This window comes from Cetorhinus maximus, chromosome 12 (assembly GCF_964194155.1).
Source record: "Cetorhinus maximus chromosome 12, sCetMax3.hap1.1, whole genome shotgun sequence".
NCBI classification, from domain to species: domain Eukaryota; kingdom Metazoa; phylum Chordata; class Chondrichthyes; order Lamniformes; family Cetorhinidae; genus Cetorhinus; species Cetorhinus maximus.
In genome coordinates this window covers 58,550,034-58,570,585 of record NC_135890.1, presented here as the reverse complement: position 1 = coordinate 58,570,585, position 20,552 = coordinate 58,550,034, and the positions used below count along the sequence as shown (strand labels likewise).

Here is a 20,552-nt window from a genome sequence, read left to right as displayed (position 1 = left end):
GCTGGCCTATTCCAGAAGGAGATTTTGAGCACAGATGAGGTGCTTGATTTGGGGGTTGGAGGGTGAATACACTTGCACTGCTTTTGTGTAGTTTCTAATAGTTATAAGAGCCGCACTATCAAACAGCTGGGAATAGTGTGTCTTGGATTATGTGGCATTAATGGCGCTGAAACAGTCAGTGTTTGCCATCTTACTCCTGTGAAACTAACAGCTACTTATGGAATCTCCATATGTGCAGTTTAACATGGAAATCTGGAAATTGCTCTCAGCGATTCTATTTTTCTTCACAGGGTGGGCTGTTCAAGCCCCTGCAGGCTGCAACAAATTAGAAACTGCTGAACTGACGAGAACTTTTACACAAATAAAAAAGCGCTGGAAATACTCAGCGCTCTCATATTCGACTTGAAACATTAACTCTGTTTCCCAGACCCAATGATTATATCCAGCACTTTGTTTTTATTTCAGATTTCTAGCATCTGCGGTATTTTGTTTTCTCTCCCAATTTTGGCACTAGCCCCCAGCTGCTAGTAAGGGGTTGAGTTTGCTGTTGTCATTCCCGGTGGGGATGGTCCGGGTGGTCTGTCCAGTTTCGAGACTTTGTAGCTGTTGGATACAACTGAGTGGCTTGCTAGGCCATTTCAGAGGGCATTTAAGTGTCAGCCGTATTCATGTGGGGGTTTGGACGCTAGACCATCAGTGAACCAGATGGGTTTTTAACAACAATTGACAATCATTAGACTTTTAATTCCACATTTTTATTGAATTCAAATTCCACCATCTGCTGTGGTATGATTCGAACCCAGGTCCCCAGAACATTACCCTGGGTCTCTGGATTACTAGTCCAGTGACAATACCACTACATCATCGCCTCCCTCTACTGGTGTGTGTGTGTGAGTGAGTGGTTGCAGCTATTGCTGTGAGTAATGGTTGCTGAATCCCTAGAGAAGACCTGTCTGCTGAGCTATCCTATAATGTGTATAGATATCAGTATGTGCTGATTACCACATAACGCCTTCCCTCAGCTGATTAATCAGTGCTCCTCCATGTTCAACACTACTTGGAGGAAGCACTGAGGGTGGCAAGGGTGCAGAATGTACTCTGGATGGGGGACCTCAATGTCCGTTACCAAGAATGGCTCAGTAGCATCTCTACTGACCGAGCTGGCCGAATCCTAAGTGACATAACTGCTAGACTGGGTCTGCGGCAGGTGGTGAGGGAACCAGCAAGAGGGAAAAACATACTTGACCTCATCCTCACCAACCTGCCTGCCGCAGATGTATCTGTCCATGACAGTATCGGCAGGAGTGACCGCCACACAGTCGTTGTGGAGACGAAGTACTGCCTTCACATTGAGGATACTCTCCATCGTGTTGTGTGGCACTACCACCGTGCTAAATGAGATAGATTTCGAACAGATCTAGCAACTAAAGACTGGGCATTCATGAAGCACTGTGGGCCATCAGGAGCAACAGAATTGTACTCGAACACAATCTGTAACCTCATGGCCCGGCATATCCCCCACTCTACCATTACCATCAAGCCAGGGGATCAATTCTGGTTCAATGAAGAGTGCAGGAAGGCATGCCAGGAGCAGCACCAGGCATACCTAAAAATGAGGTGTCAATCTGGTGAAGCTATAACACAGGACTACTTGCGTACCAAACAGTGTAAGCAGCAAGTGATAGACAGAGATAAGTGATCTCACAACCAGCTGATCAGATCTAAGCTCTGCAGTCCTGCCACATTCAGTCATGAATAGGGGTGGACAATAAACAACTCACTGGCGGAGGATGTTCCACAAATATCCCCATTCTCAATGGTGGGGGAGCCCAGCATATCAGCGCAAAAGATGAGGCTGAAGTATTTGCTACAATTTTCAGCCAGAATTGCCGAATGGATTATCCATCTTGGCCTCCTCCGGAGGCCCCCAGCACCACAGATGCCAGCCTTCAGCCAATTCAATTCACTCCATGTGATATCAAGAAATGGCTGAAGGCACCGGACAGTGCAAAGGCTATGGGTCCTGAAAATATTCCGGCAATAGCACTGAAGACTTGTGCTCCAGAACTTGCATTGCCCTAGCCAAGCTGTTCCAATACAGCTACAACACTGTCATCTACCTGGCTATGTGGAAAATTGACCAGGTATGTCCTGTCCACAAAAGCCGGACACAAGCAACCAGCCAATTATCGCCCCATCAATCTACTCTTGATCATCAGTAAAGTAATGGAAGGGGTCATCAATAGTACTATCAAGTGGCACTTGCTTAGCAATAATCTCCTCCATTGATGCCCAGTTTGTGTTCTGCCAGGGTCACTCAGCTCCTGATCTCATTACAGCCTTAGTTCAAACTTGGACAAAAGAGCTGAACTCCTGAGGTGAGGTGAGAGTGACTGCCCTTGACATCAAGGCTACATTTGACTGAGTGTGGCACCAAGGAGCCCTCGTAAAACCAGAGTCAATGGGAATCTGGAAAAACTCTCCATTGGTTGGAATCATACCTAGCACAAAGAAAGGTGGTTGTTGGAGATCAGTCATCTCAGCTCCAGGACATCACTACACATGTTCTAGGGTGGTGTTCTAGGCTCAACCATCTTCAGCTGCTTCATCATTGACCATCCTTCCGTCGTAAGGTCAGAAGTGGGGATGTTCACTGATGATTACACAATGCTCAGCATCATTTGCGACTCCTCAGATACTGAAGCAGGCCATGTCCAAATGCAGCAAGACCTGGACAATATACAGGCTTGAGTTGATAAGTGGCAAGTAACTTGCGCCACATCGGTGCCAGGCAATGACCATCTCCAACAAGAGAAAATCTAACCATCACCCCTTGATGTTCAATGGCATTACCATCACCTGAATCCCCTACTATCAACATTCTGGGGCTTACCATTGACCAGAAACTGAACTGGACCAGCCATATAAATACTGTGGCTACAACAGCGGGTCAGAGGCTAGGAATCCTGCGACGAGTAACTCACCTCCTGACTCCCCCAAGCCTGTCCACCATTTACAAGACACAAGTCAGGAGTGTGATGGAATACTCTCCACTTGCCTGGATGAGTGCAGCTTCCACAACACTGAAGAAGCTTGACGCCATCCAGGACAAAGCAGCCCGCTGGATTGGCACCACACCCACAAGCATTCACTCCCTGCACCACCGATGCACAGTAGCAGCAGTGTGTACCATCTATAAGAGGCACTGCAGGAACCCACTAAGGCTCCTTCGTAAGCATTTTCCAAACCCACGACCACTACCATCTAGAAGGATAAGGGCAGCAGATAGATAGGAACACCACCTGTAAGTTCTCCTCCAAGTCACTCACCATCCTGACTTGGAAATATATTGCTGTCCCTTCACTGTGGCTGGGTCAAAATCCCGGAACTCCCTCCCTAACACCACTGTGGGTGTACCTACACCACATGGACTGCTGCGGTTGAAGAAGGCAGCTCACCACCACCTCCTCAATGGCAATTAGGCATGGGCAATAAATGCTGGTCTAGCCAGCAAAGCCCACATCCTGTGAATGAATAAAAAAGAGTAACTAATGTTGGCCACATGCTGCTTTTGCATCCTGGTTTCTTGATCATTTGCATATTCTCTTAGTGATATCGCCACAACCCATTTTATTTCCAAGATAAGATTCCATACCTTAAGAGTAAAAATACATACACAGGGTGGTTGCGAAAACTTTTTACACAAAAGATAAATCTTTGTTCATCATTTAAGAGTTTGAGTCCATATAATGTGTAGATGGCTTACTGATCATTCCTAATTTTGTGGCGTTCTAACCTTTCTTAGATCTCGACTTATCACTTTGGTGTTCTTGACTTGCAGTACGTTGGCATCCTGTGTGTTTTAGGAGTGCTAATTGTTCTCGTGGTGGTCTTCCACAATTTTTGAGTTCAAACCTGGATGTGTTTTAGATGCAATAGGAGTGCTAGGTGTTATGAGGTTGGACAATTCCCTAAACTGGCTTCTGTTTCTTCTTAGTCACCCCGTTTGGTGTTGTGACTTTTATGCTTTATATAAATTCTATGCTTACCTTTCGAAACCTTTTCTTCATCTGAAGCTTAGTAAGATTCCTACATCAAAATATGCATTAAGGTTTTCAGATGCCGCTTAGTCCGGCCCTATTTCATTTGTTTACTCTTGCATTCTTGGCTTATACTGTCATTGTTTGTGTGTGCAGGAAAAAAGTCATTAACCTGAACCGAAGTCAGCAATTCACTATTATTCACTAGTCCTAAAGTTACAGAAGTGATGGAGAACGCAGTGTCACTTTAGTGAGCTAATTTAATGTGAGGATGTTAGCATTGAGTCTTTACTAAGCCTTTTTAAATTAAAAATGCATTTCGATCCATAAAGTGACATTGTCAACAGAGTGACAAAGATCTTGTATAATGCACGTTCGTTCATTTGTAATTCAGAACCTGACCTTGAACCCGCTGCTAAATGTTGTGCTGTGAGGAGATGCTTCACATTCTTGCTGTTGTCACATTTGGTATACACACTGTGCTAGCGTGGGATGTCTGTCTGAAGTCTCTAGCTTTACAAATGATATGCTGTTGAGTGGTGGGAATTTGCTCAATTTCAGCAGCCCCTATTGGCTAATCATTCAGTGAAAAATTCCTGTTAACAAAAATATGACAGAACTGAGAATATGGATGGTTTTGGACAGGTTTTTATTTAGCACAAGGCTATGAATTTGTGGTGAGGTTGCGGTTTGGGATAAGCTGGCATAGAGCTGAAGGTTATGCCAAATGAATCAGGGTGTAGAGAACTAAAATAGCTTGATTGCCTGTATAACTTTTGACATTCTGTTTTCAGATGACAATGCTAAGTACGAAGGTCATTTGAATTCCAAAGAAAGTTGCTGAAAAGAGAGGCATTTTGCCAACGCTTTTCATCTTGCACTCATCAAGACAAACACAAGAATACCAAATTTCAAAACATCACAACAATTTATACTACAGGAGATAAGGGTGCTGATTGGTTGGCAAGTCAACACTGGCCAAGACGTTGCCATGGAGAAAGTAACAGGGCACTATAGGCTGCTCTTGAACATGTTCAAGTCTTGCGCCTTTTTTGAATTGCTTGGGAGCTTGGGGAGCCTAGTTTCCATTAGTATCTAAATGTGTCTGAGCATAATCCTATAAACATTGACGCTGAGTCAAAGAAGCAGACATTAGGACAGGTGATCAAATGCTTAGTTAAAGAGAGAGGTTTTAAGCATATATTAAAGGATGACAGAGATGGGCTGTTGAAAAGGTTTGGAGAGAGAACTCGTATATAAGTATGTATAATTTCTGCAAACCATCATACCTGCTCCCTTCCCACTTAGTTTTACAGTCCCATGTAAGAGCCAAAATCCAAGGTTAGGCATTTTAGAAGAAAAATAAATACAAAATTCCTCTCCAATCCCCCCCCCCCCCCTCCCCCCTCCCCATGCAAGCTCCCTCCCCATGCAAGCTCCAGAAGACTAGCCAACTAGGTAATGGAACCTCCAGTGAACCAGCTACCTTCCCTATGTAGTTATGTTGGCGCTCTCCAGAACTCGTCCAGCTCCATGTTGGAGAAAATCCATACTCATTATATGTGCTGCAACTTGTTCCTGTGCGGGGCTATTGACTGAGCTGGTAGCCATGGCTGAGGTGATTCTAGTTAATGTGGGAATATAGCCATCCCCCATCCTCCATGCGGTAACACCACCACAGGGAGAGGAGAGGATAGGACAAATTGCACACGCACACAGACATGCACACACTCCATATTTGCATAGTGACATACCGACCATTGACAGCTGCATGTTCATCACATGCTCCAGCCTTCTATGTGCCTCACCTGCCTCTGCATGCGCCAGGCTCTGCCCACAAAATCAAACAGGCAACTCCAGTTTTCTCCACTGCGAGTTTCCACAAACTACTGTGAGAAGTGTTAAAAATTGCACTACACAAGCACTTCCCTGAAACTGCTTACATGGCAGAGATTAGGAGAACCACACCTTGGTTCTAAACAGAGGCCCTTACTCCAGGTGCCTTGTGTCTGATGGATCCAAAAATTATTATAATTGGCACACTCAGTACGTGAATGTTACAATAAAATTTTAAAATATATAATTCAATACATAATTGTCATTCCACAGGTGCGGAACAGCACTCAAATCAATCTGGACAGACAAAAACTGCATATCATTATCATAAATGTCTTTGTGGATGTAAGGAATGCTACAGAAAAGCAAGCTCTTGAATATATTTGAACGTGTGATCACAAGACAGTAAATGTCAGCAGGTGATCAACTGTGGAGGCCGTTGCACCTGAAACTTGTATTCACCTGAGATCATATACATTTATTTTAACTGCCTGGGAGTGTTTTTCTGCATCACAAGTGCTACATAAACACAAGCTTGAGTTGATACAGCATAGGTCAGTGAAGAGTAATTAAAAGTCTGGACCATGGCCAGCTATTCTTCTCTTTCATGTAGGATAGTTATGCCAGTGGCATCCCAACAACTGGTTTCCATTTTGTAAATTGATGAAATCCCAAAATTGGCACCACCTCTGCCAAATAAAGGCTTACAACTGTGGTACCTCATTAACCTCTTCCTGTCAGCGGTGGCACATATTTTCAGGACATTTGATTCAGCTTTTCAGATCCTGCCACAAGGAGCCTAATCTTGTAAGAAAATAAAACCCAGAGTGTTTATTCAGCTTGACCAGATCGCATGACCGTGCAAGGAATTGAATTCACAATGAATCAGGAAGTTGTGTCCTTTCTGTAAATGAATTGTTTTCAACAACTAAAATTATTTGAAGGAAATACTGAAAAGTGCGCTCTCATTCTTCCCCTGGAAGCTCCAATAATGGCCAAGCACCTGACTACCTCTGAGCATTGGATGTGTGTCTTATCTCCTGTGGCGTCACCATGAAATCATGACCATGTGTTCTTCAGGTAGGGTTAGATAGCAGATAATTGGACCAGGGCATGCAGATCTTATTCAATCTCTATTTAAAAGATTTATGTTTCCAGTAAAAATTCCTGTGCAACCTTGTCATACACCAACTGCACACCCCCTACCAGTGATAGTCTACAGCACCTTCAGTCAGGGGAGGGTATAATTGTAGTATGGTAAGTTTACATCAGCATTTTAAATGTAGGCATAGGAATTTTATAGTTTATTTTAATATAGTAGTAACATGGTTTTAACATTCATTCAGCTGAAGCTTGGTTTGGAAATCTCAATGCATTCTCTTTCGATCACCGCAGTTCCTAAAGTTTAATAATCCATTCTGTCTTTACCCCTTTGTGATGTCCAGAGGGAGGTCTTGTGGCGCAGTGATAACGTCCCAGCCTCTGAGCCAGAAGCTCCAAGTTCCACTCAAGGACTTGATGGCCCCAGAGTTACGTTCATAACCCAGCAAACCCTTCCAATTCATGGCAATGGCAGGTGGCAAGAGTTGGAGAGTCTCCTGGTCAGCCGTGCTTGACACAGAGCTACAGCCTCTGACTTCAGGCTGGCAATCTGTTCTAGCAACAACAAGCTATGGAAATGTTGCCTGCCTCACGTATCTCTAGACGTGAGAGATGTCTAGGACTCCTCTTCAACCCTGCAGCCGGATGTAAAAGCATAGGTTAAGTTTACTATTTCAGAAAGCATCAGTGATGCAAGTCAGAGAACAGTAAGCAGCTGATGACTTTTATTACTCTTGCAATATACTTGTAAATACAAAGGTATTGAGTAGGTGGTAATGCTTGAGGTGGAATTTGAACCGAATAGACTTGCTTGCAGTGAAGGAGCCAGTAGCCAGCCAGGAACTCACTTGTAACTGAAGCTGCCTATGCCATGGTTCCTTAACTCAGCCATAGGATTATCATCCAACCTCCAGGTTCCGCAACCAATCCGAGGGCAACCGAGATGATGCAACAGGAAAGATCCCTAGTTAGTGACCCTGATAGGGGTCAGAATGGCTGAACTGTACATTGGTTCTTGTGGCTTCAACCCCAGGAATGGAAAGGAGACTTGGCACACCCGCTTTCTCATCTTGCAGGAGAATAACACACACAACCCCAGCTGGAAAGGCAGGAAACAGGTGGTAGGGTGGCCCTCCAGTGATAGCCCCTTAAACAGCCACTGACACTACATTCGCTCCTGGTCCACTGGGAAGGTGGTTTTAATCCAGGAGGGGATTTCGGGAATTTAACCCCGTGCTTGCACTCAAGGCAGCCTCTCCTTGGCAGTTAAAATTCGGCCCGTGGCCTGTAATCCTGTTTTTTTTTAAACAAGTGGGTAATTCGTAAAGTTCTCCTTTTGTGTGTTAAACAGCAAGCCAGAAGAAATACATATTATAGGAAAGGGTGTAATGTAGCAGGAAGCATTTTCCAGCAAGGGTAAGCGAATTGCACAGATGGAAATTTCTTAAGATTCTTTATCAAAGGTCACAATCAATTTTTCATATAGTTGAGTGGATTGGTAGCTCTGTACAGGTGTTGACTGTTGGTGTAAAACACACATGCTAAGCAGAACAAAGCTAACCCGACTGCTCCAAGACTCGAGATGTGGTATTTTTTTCTGCTACTCTGAGCATAATCATGTTTTTACCATGTTAAATTGAGAAGAGAAAGTGCTACCTGCAGTTAGTTATATTTAGTTTATTTAGTTATAAATTGAGTCATTGATTTGTTCATGACTTCCCTTGGAATAATGCTCCTATTGACTTTTTATAGCAGGAACTGGTATACTGCAGTTGTTTAAAGCAGAAAGCAGCAAGAAGTCATCATCTGTCAGTCAGTTAGGGCTTGTTAAGATTCTTGTTTTGAATACAGCTACAGTGCCTCAAATCCAGGTACCAGAAAACTGTCGATGTCTGAAAGCTAGACTTTTTTTTATGCTGCCATGTATGAATTTTAGTTATTATTGATGCTAGTCATTTTGTAGTACAGAACTTGAGTAATTTGAAAAAAGACTTTTGTCAAAGCTTTTTGTCTTGCACTCATTAGGACAACTGCAACAATGTCAGAGGAAGCAACAACTTTATACTGCATGAGAAGAAAGTGCTGATTGGTTGGCAAGTGGACATTGGTAGAGACATTGCCATGGAGAATGCAGTAGTTAATGGTGACTGACAGTTGACTGCCAAGCATTGTTTGAAATTTTAAACCAGGCAGCTTGACTCTGATTAGCCAAGGCATTGCCCTGAGGAATGAACCAGAGAATGGCCATCGCTTATTTTGTTTAGCAGAAACAGGCGTAATGTGTGTACATGTTCTTTCTGTCTGCAAAGAACAGAGCCCCGTATATTCATGTATGTAGCTTCCAGTACATGCAAATGCACCACACTGCGAGCCCAATTGACAATCTTAAATTGGTTGTCTCCCACTGGCATTAAGTGTTGGTATTTATCTTATTCTGCCTTTCCTTTCTTTCCCACTTCAGGACTTGAGCACAAACATCTAGACTGACACTTCAGTGCAGTGCTACATTGACACAGGTGCCACCTTTGGAATGAGCCTCTTAATGGATGGCATTGTTTCAAAGAAGAGCGCTGAATATTGGCTTGGTGTCTGGCCAATATTCGTCCCTCAATCAACATCACAAAAAATTGATTACCTGGTCATTATTACATGACCATTGTATGTAAATTAGCTGCCATGTTTCCTACATTACAACAGTGACCACACTTTCAGAAGTATTTAATTGGCTATAAAGCATTCTGGGATGCCCCGAGTTCATGAAAGGCGCCACATAAATGCAATTCTTCCTTCTCTTTCTCTTGTGTCTCCCTCCCTGTCCCAACTCAGAGGCATGGGAAAAACAGGAGTCTGACTGTTGGAATAGCTCTGGTTACAGATTAGAATTAAGAAAGAGATAGCAACAGATCTGGAGTAGGCCCCTTCCCTACCTGAACATTGTTGAGTATATTTTGCATGCTTAACTTTACTGTGACACTGAAACTGTTGGCAGTCTTGCATTGTGAAATTATTCTTTGCAATATAATTTCCTAATTTATTTTACTTGGCAGAGTTGTGAGTGCATTGTATGTAGTTCAGGCATTCTGCAATAAAAATTGTAAAGGTTTCGAACATAGTTTTTTTCCTGATTGAAGCAGCCTTGTAATTATACAATAATGAAGAATTAAATCAAGATACATCCAGTGAATGGACAAATGTTACAAAGGCAATGCACCAAAATAGCAGCTATATTCTACCTTGTTTAACTGCACTGGCCTGTATACCTGGGCATAATTGCCTGAGATTTACTTTGCAAGCTAATCAATTCAGCATTTGCGTTCTTCTATTAGAATATATTACAGTTCCTTTAATGCTTTTATTTTCACATTATTTTATTTGCAGGTTTAATATCAGGGTGTTCCTCTCCTACACAAGGACAAAATGTAGATTGAAACTTTTTCAAAACGTTCTGGTAGACTGGTGTTACAATGTTGATTTGAGACTTGTAAAATAACAGAAACCTAGCCAAAAGACATGCCTCCAATACCTCAGCAGTTTGCATGCAGCTGTTTCAAGCTGTTGCAGTGGCTCTTAATTTAAATTGCATTTATTGCTGATTCCCCTGAGGGTCACAGTGACCTGTTGTCTACATTACTCCCAAGCGAATTATGGGCTGGGAAGAAATGTTATTTTTCTTGTTCAGTCTGCACTCAAATGTTTGGCAAGCCAAATGCCAAGCTCTGCTGCATCTCCATACTGTTGAGTGCATAGCATACTTATAGCACTTTCTAATTGACTGCTGCGCTTCCCTACGTTACAGCAGGGATTACACGCTAAGGTTTTAGGATGCCCAGAGGTCATGAAAGGCACTATATAAATGTAAGTTCTTTCATCATCTTGTGTACAACATCGTCCTAGTCCACACAGTAATGACATTTCCAAAAGATTTTAGAGCTGCAGCACTCTTGAGATTGGTATTTTTGGGTGGCAGGATAACATGGTCATTCTGAATGTAAAGTGGGACCTGTTCCAGACTCCATTGTGCAGTGTTTGGTCGGAGTAGGTGGCCTTTAAAAGGCATTAAAAGAGGAAGCATGATCGTGGGAATGGGGGGATGAAGTTTTAAGCCTTTTGTTTTTGAAAACGGGAATGAGATACTAACCTGGATAATGCAAGTACAATACTAAAGGTGACCAAGGATTTAGGGGCTGGGGAGGGAGAGGGTGGAGTGGTCAGTGTGATGCATGTTAGTTCAGAAAGGAAGGGTAAAAGAGAAAAATTGGACATTCCAAGTATTCCTTATTTTGCCAATTCCAAAATAAGTAATCAAAATTGTTAGGGAAGGTGCTTAAAAATATTTTACTCTTCAGATTTTTGTGTGGCACTATGAAACCTATTTTAGACACCTGGCCTCCCTAGATAGGGATGACTGATACCAAAACTTTGACATGCTTGCCTGTAAAGAAAATATTAAAAATAATTTTGGACAATTTTTTATTGCCGCCTCCTTAATCTCATTTTGAAACAATATGTCTTGTCCGATCTCTGCCATGCCTGGAACGATTCTCCTGCTTAGGCAGTGTCCTTGGTCCCCTCCTCTTTCTTAACTGCTGCTTGGTGACATCATCCAAATGTACACGGATAACATGCGAGCTTGCTTTCCACAATCCTCTGAACTCCAGGCCACTATTCAATGAGACTGCTTACTACCTCAGATTCCTGTTGAAGCCGGAGTAGAGTTTCCAATTCTGGATCTTCTCTCTGAGAGACCATCTACTTCATCCCTAACCTTGCCTGCCCCTGTGCTTACCTCAGCCCATCCCCTTGATGCCTCCAGTCTTCTCTTGTCAGCTTTACACCTTCAATAAACTCGTTCAAAGACCTGCTGTTACTCTGCCTGACTCACTTATCACCCTTGTCTTCGCTGACCACATTGGTCTCTGGCTGACCAGACCATCACTTAAAAATTCTTTAGAATTCCATCTGCGAATCTCTGGTTGTTCTGAGGCCTCTGAAGCATTTTAGAATGTTTTTCTACATTAAAGGTAAACACTTATTTAAGCATGGGGAAGGTAGCAGTACCTTTTAACAAACACTCCGATCAGCTCTTTGTGTTTCTTGAGTTAACTGAGTCCGTTGAGCTTGTTATTAAACCTCAGCCCAGGCGATAACATGACTAGATGACCTGGGAATAAATGTTTTTGAAGACTGAAATGGAAAAAACTTTCATTGAACCACACATTTTTGCAAAATAACTAGTGCAGGGTCTCGAGTTGGAAACATTTCCATTGCCTTATGACATCATCCCTTTTGTCATTCAATCCCTCCTGCATTGTGCCCTATCATAGGTCTTCCCTTCTGCTTTATCCCCTCTTCCCCACTTTCTACGCCTGTTATTTGCTTAAAACCTGTTGCACCTCTAACTTTTTCCAGTGCTAACAAATGGCCATGGACCTGAATGTTAACTTTGTTTCTCTCTCCTCCAGACAATGCCTGAACTGCTGAGTATTTCCAGTTCTGATTATACCATTAACAGTTGTTATTGTGTCGCAAGAACCCTCACTGATGGAGTCATTTTGGCACAGCAGGAGTCCATACCAGCTCTCTGTAGAGCAGTCCAATCAATCCCATTTCCTCGCTCTACCCTCATAGCCCTGCAAGTTTATTTCTATCAAGTATCCATCCAGTTTCCATTTGATTTCATCGGTTGTCTCCGCTCCCACCACCCTCGTAGTCAGTGTGTTCCAGGTCATTACCACTCACTGCGTTTTTTAAAAAAAGTTCTTCCTTGCATGCACCCTACATCTCTTGCCCAAAACCTTAAACCTGTGTCCCCTAGTTCTTGTACCATCAGCTAATGGGAGCAGTTTTTTCTTTGCCTACCTTATCTGAACCTGTCATAATCTTGTATACTTCTATCAAATCTCCCCTCAATTTCCTTTGCTCCAAGGAGAACAACACCAACTTCTCCAACCTAACCTTGTAACCAAAATCCCTTATAAAATTTAAATAAAATTTGCACCTGCATTGCCCTTCCTTCCATTGCAATAACCTAATTAACCTGCTAATGAAATTGCAGGAAGCCGTGACTTTGTAACGAGTGATTTTTGAGAACATGGGTCTGGATTTAGTCGTAGTAATGATGATGACTGCCAACATTTACTGTTATTACTTCTCTGAAACTGACTGCAGTTTCTGGAGTCAGCACATGCACAGGTAAATGCAGAAATCCAGAAGTTGCTGTTGGAGATTCAATGCTTCCCCACAGGGAGTGCAGTTGAAATACTGGTAGATTGGAATTTATTAGAAATCACTAAACTGATGAGAATTTGCCCTTTTACGCTATTAGTTTCGCTGTAAAAGCCCTTGAAAAAGTTACAGCTTGTTGAATGGGTTTTAACCAGTGTACTTAATTGAAAATTACTGCCAAGAAAATCCTCTGACATTCTGCAAGCATGAAATTAGTTTTTAGAGCTAAATTTCTCCATTATATAAGTATCCACGTTTACATTTTTTTGAAGTTTATGATATTTCAGCTTCCACCTTCATTTCAGATACATAGTCCAATTGTTTATTTCCTGGTTTACGATGACCTGCTTACATTGCATGATGTCATTGCTATTGCCAGATGCCTGACGATCCCCTTGACTTGTCAGGAAAAGGGAAATCCACGCTACAGAGATCACTAGATCTCTGTGGGCTGCCTTCTTCAAGATCTGCGGTGAGTGCCGTTGCTTTGCCACTGTCAGCAAAATCTGAGTAAGTATTTTATTTCTGACCTCATTGGATGAACAGATATTCTCTTATATTCTGTTGAGATGAATTACACCCTTTTGAGTTATGAAGACTCGTGGACTCTATTACTTTTCACTGGGGGAAAGAATGTTGAGGGAGCTGTAATCCAGACCTGTACAATTGTGTGAAATGGCTAATGTGGATGTGAGAATTTCAATTTTTTGGATTTGTTCTTTTTGTTCTTTATATCCTCAGAAATGCATTATGTGTCAGTTTTGAATATAGGATGTCCAGAATAATAAGAACATACCAAAATTTTGGACGGGAAAAGTCTATGTGACCCACCCCACCTGTCCTGTAGATCCATGATATTGTATGTACCACAATAAAGACATTCCTTTCTCTCCATGAGCCATATAATCTCTTGTTAGGTTAAAAAATCGAAGGCAAATCAGGGAAAAATGTCTGGAAAATGATCACCCAGGCAGTTGTAGCTAGTGCAGGAGATCACTGGAGTGCTGCTTTGGGCTGAATTAGAGTGCTTAAGTTGGAGTCTGGTGAGAGAGGAACTTTTAATGGTTAATTTCTATCTAAAGTCTAGTCTTTAATTTAGCAATTAACTAAAAGTTGCTCTTTGGGTTGGGAGAAGGTGAGTTTTAGGCCAGTTTTAAAGCAGGGGTCACACAGGCTTGGCTTGCAGCTGCAGCTAGTAAATTAGTTAACAGGCTTAAACAGGTTTCCGGAAGCTAGATTCAAACAATCTAAAATCAGGCCATCTTACAGTGCTGCTTTTGTCTGCATTGGAGTACTGCTTTGGACTGCATTAGAGTGCTTAAGTTAGAGTTTGGTGAGTGAGAGAATTCAGTGAAGAGGGATGGAGGTTTTCCTTTCATTTTCTACCTTTCCTCGGAAAGAAGAGCGGTGGCCTCGGTAAGCAGGACCTGGTGAGTATTTCTTCTGCCCTTACTTCCTCTAGTTTAGAGAATATTAAAAGTAAAAGGAAGTAATTTAAGGGTAAGTCATGGCCGGGGCAGCTTGGCCAAGTGGAATACTCCTCCTGTATGATGTGGGAAGTCAGGGATACTTCCAGTGTTCGGGGTGACCACGTGTGCCAGAAGTGTCTCCAACGGCAGCAGTCAAAATCCACTTTTCAGAGCTGAAGCTGTGGCTGGAGTCACTGTGGAGCATCTACAAGGATGAGATCTTCATGGTAGCATGTATAGTGAGGTGGTCACACCAGAGGTAAAGAGTACACAGGCAGAAGGGGAAAAGATAACCGCCAGACAGAGTAAAAACATTAGGCAGGTAGTGCAGGATTCTGCTGGGTCCATCTCCTTCTGCGGGAGATGACTCTTGCTGCATTCCCCTGAGAAACCAAATCCCTGGCACCATGAATGGCTCAGCTGGACGGTGAGGGATGGGGGTCTCTCACGAGATTATATGGCCCCTGTAGAGAAAGGAATGTCTTTATTGTGGTACATACGATATCATGAATCTACAGGACAGGCTGGGTGGGTTACAGACTTTTCCCGTCCAAAATTTTGATATGTTCTTATGATTCTGACACCAGGATGGTATGTCCCTGGTGTCAGGGTCAAAGATGTCACTGAGCGGCTGCAGGGCATTCTGAAGGGGGAAGGTTAATAGTCAGAGGTCGTGGTCCATATTGGTACCAACGAGATAAATAAAAAGAGGGATGAGGTTCTGAAAGCAGAATATAGGGACCTAGGAAATAAATTAAAAAGCAGGGCCTGAAAGGTAGTAATCGCAGGTTTACTCCCAGTGCCACATGCTAGTGAGATCAGGGATAGAAGATTTGACCAGATGAATACATGGTTTGAAAGATCGTGTAGGAGGGAGGGATTTAGATTCCTGGGGCATTGTGACCAATTCTGGGGAAGATGGGACCTGTACAAGCTGGACGGGTTGCACCCCAGCTGGACCAGGACCAATATCCTCACGGGTGTTTGCTAGTACTGTGGGGGAGGGTTTAAGCTAGAGTGGCAAGGGGATGGGAACCTGAGCAGGGAGACATAGGAGAGCGAAACAAAGATAGGAATGAAAGACAGAAAATTAGAAAGCAAAAGTGGAAGGCAGAGGAAACAAGGTCTGGCAGCAAATAGGGCTATAGTACATTTGTAAAAATGTTTAAAAAAAACAACTCTAAAGGCACTGTATCTGAATGCACAGAGCATTCACAATAAAGTAGACGAATTAACAGCGCAAATAGATGTCGATGCTTACAACATGATTGCGATTACAGAGACATGGCTGCAGGGTGACCAAGGCTGGGAACTGAATATCCAAGGGTACTTGGTATTTAGGAAGGACAGGCAAAAAGGAAAAGGAGGTGAGGTGGCATTGTTAGTCAAGGATGAAATCAATGCAATAATGAGAGAGGATATTGGCTCAAAAAATCTAGATGTACAATTAGCCTGGGTGGAGTTAAGAAGTAACAAGAGGCAGAAAACATTAGTGGGAGTTGTCTATAGGCCTCCAACAGTAGTGGTAAGGTAGGAGACAACATTTAAACAGGAAATTAGGAATGCATGTAACAAGGGTGTTACAGTAATCATGGGAGTCTTTAACCTACATATAGACTGGGCAGACCAAATTAGCAATAATACTGTGGCGGATGAATTCCTAGAGTGTGCACGAGATGGTTTTTTTAGACCAGTATGTCGAGGAACCAACTAGGGAACAGGCTATCCTAGATTTGGTATTGTGTAATGATAAGGGTTTAATCAATAATCTTGTGTGGGATCCTTTAGGCAACAGTGACCATAACATGGTAGAATTCTCCATTAGGATGGAAAGTGAAGTAGTCTGATCCGAAACTAGGGCCCTAAATCTAAGCAAAGGAAACTATGAAAGTATGAGGTGTGAATTTGCTAAGATAGATTGGGGAACTTCATTAAAAGGCATGATGGTGGATTGGCAATGGCTAATGTATACATTACAACAGTTATACATTCCTTTCTGGCACAAAAACGCAACAGGAAAAGCGTCCCAACCATGACTAACAAAAGAAATTAAGAACAGTATTAAATCCAAAGAGGAGTCCTATAAAGTTGTGAGAAAAAGTCGAAAGCCTGAGGATTGGAAGCAGTTTGGAATTCAGCAAATGAGGGCCAAGAGCTTGATTAGATTCATAGAGGGCTACAGCACAGAAAAAAGGCCCTTCGGCCTATCGAGTCTGCGCCAGTCAAACAAGTACCTAACTATTCTAATCCCATTTTCCAGCACTAGGCCCATTGCCTCGTGTAACTATTAAGTGGGGAAAAATAGAGTATGAGAGTAAACTTGCAAGGAACAAAAAGCAGACTGTAAAACTTCTATAAATATGGGTAAAGAAAAAGACTAGTGAAGACAAATATAGGTCACCTGCAGTCTGAAAAAATTTATAAAAGAAAGCAAGGAAATGGCTGAGCAATCAAACGACTACTTTAGTTCTGTCTTCATGGAGGAAGACACAAATAACTTCCCAGAAATGGTAGGGAACCAAGGGTCTAGTGAGAAGGAGGAATTGAAGGAAATTAGTATTACTAAAATCAATAGTGCTGGAGAAATTAATGGGACTGAAAGCCAATAAATCCCCAGGGCCTGATAACCTACATCTCAGGGTACTAAAGGAGGTGGCCACGAAAATAGTGGATGCATTGGTTGTCATCTTCCAAAATTCTGCAGATTCTGGAACAGTCCCAGCAGATTGGAGGGTGGCAAATGTAACGCCACTATCTAAAAAAGGAGGGAGAAAGAAAACAGGGAATTACAAACCGGTTAACCTAGCATCAGTGGTAGGGAAAATGCTAAAGACTATTATAAAGAATGTGATAACAGGACACTTAGAAAATATCAACGGGATTAGACAAAGTCAACATGGATTTATGAAAGGGAAATCATATTTGACAAACCTAATGGAGTTTTTTGAGGATGTAACTAGCAGAATAGATAAGGGAGAAGCAATGGATGTGGTGTATCTGGATTTTTGGAAAGCTTTTGATAAAGTCCCACATAAGAGCTTAGTGTGCAAGATTAAAGCACATGGGAGTGGGGCAATTTATTGACATGGATTGAGAATTGGTTAGCAGACAAGAAACAGAAGTAGGAATGAATAGCTCTTTTTCCGAGTGGCAGGCGGTGGCTAGTGGGCTACCGCAGGGATCAGTGCTTGGGCCTCAGCTATTCACAATATATATCTATGATTTGGATGAGGGAATCAAATGTAATATTTCCAAGTTTGCTGACGACACAAAACTAGGTGGGTATGTGAATGGTGAGGAGGATGTTAAGAGGCTTCAAGGCGATTTAGATAAGTTGAATGAGTGGGCAAATATATGGCAGATGCAGTATAACGTGGATAAGTGTGAAGTTATCCACTTTGGTAAGGAAAACAGAATGGCAGAGTATTATTTAAATGGTGATTGGGAAACATTGTACAAAGGGACCTGGGTGCCCTTGTACACCAATCACTGAAAGCAAGCATGCAGGTGCAGCAAGTAGTTAAGAAGGTGAATGGTATGTTGGCCTTCATTGCGAGAGGACTTGAGTACAGAAACAAGGATGTCTTACTGCAGCTGTACAGGGCCTTGGTGAGACCACATCTGGAGTATTGTGTGCAGTTTTGGCCTCCTTACCCAAGAAAGGACATACTTGCCATAGAGGGAGTGCAGCAAAAATTCACCAGACTGATTCCTGAGATGGCAGGATTGTCATATGAGGAGAGATTGGGTTGACCAGGTCTGTATTCATCAGAGTTTAGAAGAATGAGAGGGGATCTCATTGAAGCATATAAAATTCTGACAGGGCTGGACATACTGGATGCAGGGATGATGTTTCCTCTGACTCGGGGTTTCTAGAACAAGGGGTCACAGTCTCACAATACGGGATAGGCCACTTAGGACTGAGATGCGGAGAAACTTCTTTATTAAGTGGGCAATGAACCTGTGGAATTCTCTACCACAGATGCCAAATCACTGAATATATTTAAGAAGAAAATAGATTTCTAGACTCTAAAGGTGTCGAGGGGTGTGGGGAGAGAGCGGGGGCATAGCGTTGAGATAGTGGATCAGCCATGGTCATATTGATTGGTGGAGCAGGCTCTAAGGACCAAATGACCTATTGCTGCTCCTATTTATACGTTTCTATATTTCTATGACCATGACTCCTGTTGGTACCTACCACTATTATGATGTGCTGTCTGTTCAAGTCAGGAACCAATCTGTAATCTCAAGGTGATCCAGCTGGTGCTCTATATGATGGGGAAAGATTTGCCCCATGCAAAAAAATTGTAACTCACTTTTATAGATACATCTGTGTATTGCTGAAAAAAGAGACATGCCATCAAGGCTTTATACTGTTTGAGAAGAGAGTGCTGATTGGTTGGCAAGTGGACTCCGGTGGTGGTGATTCCATGGAGGGTGCAACATGGAACAGTTAACTGCCCAGCTTTGTTCAAATTCAAACCAGGCAGGTCAACTCTGATTGGTCAAAGCACTGCCCTGGGGAATGGACCAGAGAATGACTCTTCCCTAAGCTTATGTTTAATTGATACATTTGTGATTTCAATACACTTAGTACACAGGAAAGTTTGCCCCATAGTTAGAATATTTTGCTCTGATTTGAAATCAAAATCCCTCTAGATGCATCCCATGGACCCGGATGGATAAACATTGTTGAAGACAACTTCACCTTTACTGAAACCTTTATGAATTGTCTCCAAAGTATTTTCTCTTCAGGGGATGCTCATGTTTCCTGTGCAATGTGCAAAACCTTAAAATTACTTTCTTGTTCCTTGGTCCTGCCCTAATGATCACTTGATGAAGCATAAGCTGGCCTGTTTTTCAAGATGCTGCAAGTTTTGCATCTTCGCTATTCCCTTTTGGTTTTGATTTTGGAGTGACCACCGCACAGTCCTTATGGAGATGAAGCCCCATCTTCACATTGAGGATACTGTCCACCGTGTTGTATGGCACTACCACCATACTAGTTGGGTTGGATTCCCAACAGATATGCCAATTTAAAAATAGTCATCCATGAGGTGCTGTCGGCCATCAGCAGCAGAATTGTGCACAACCGTAATCTGTAATCTCAAGGCCCAGCATATCCCTCACTCTACCATTACCATCAAGCCAGGGGATCATCCCTGGTTCATTGAAGAGTGCAGGAGGGTACGCCAGGAACAGCACCAGGCATACTTGAAAATAAGTTGTCAATCTGGGGAAGCTATAACACAGGATTACTTGCATACCAAATAGTGAAAGCAGCATGCAATAGACAGAGCTAAGTGACCCCACAACCAACAGATCATATCTAAGTTCTACAGTCCTGCCACATCCAGCCGTGAATGGTGGTGGACAATTAAACAACTAACAGGAGAAGGAGGCTGTGCAAATATCCCCATCTTCAATGATGGGGAAGCCCAGCACTTCAGTGCAAAAGGCAAGGCTGAAGCATTTGTAGCGATCTTCAGCCAGAAGTGCTGAGTGGATGGTCCATCTCTGTCTCCTCCTGAGGTCCCCAGCATCACAGATGCCAGTCTTTAGCCAATTCGATTCATTCCATGTGATATCAAGGAATGGCTGAAGGCACTGGATACTGCAAAGGCAATGGCCCTGACAATATTCCAGCAATAGTACTGAAGGCTTGTGCTCCAGAACTAGCTGCCCCCTTGGGCAAGCTGTTCCAGTACAGCCACAACACTGGCATCTACCAGACAATTTGGAAAATTGCCCAGGTATGTCCTGTCCATAAAAAGCAGGGCACACCCAACCCGGCCAATTACCACCCCATCAGTCTATTCTCAATCATCAGCAAAGTGATGGAAGGTGTCATCAACATTGCTATCAAGCAATACTTGCTCAG

At 42.8% G+C, this 20,552-nt stretch overlaps 1 protein-coding gene across 17 annotated transcripts in view; it reads left to right on the top strand.

Annotated features, from left to right (window-relative positions):
- nr2c1 (nuclear receptor subfamily 2, group C, member 1) overlaps positions 1-20,552 on the top strand; it is a 126,217-nt gene that overhangs the window by 22,697 nt on the left and 82,968 nt on the right. The window contains exon 1 of one of the 17 annotated variants that reach the window (XM_078553699.1): positions 13,524-13,712. The exons of the other annotated variants lie outside the window; for them this stretch is intronic. The gene's annotated coding sequence lies outside the window, so the exon portion shown is untranslated. Of the gene's footprint in view, positions 1-13,523; positions 13,713-20,552 lie in introns of those variants that run through there. 17 annotated transcript variants of the gene reach the window in all.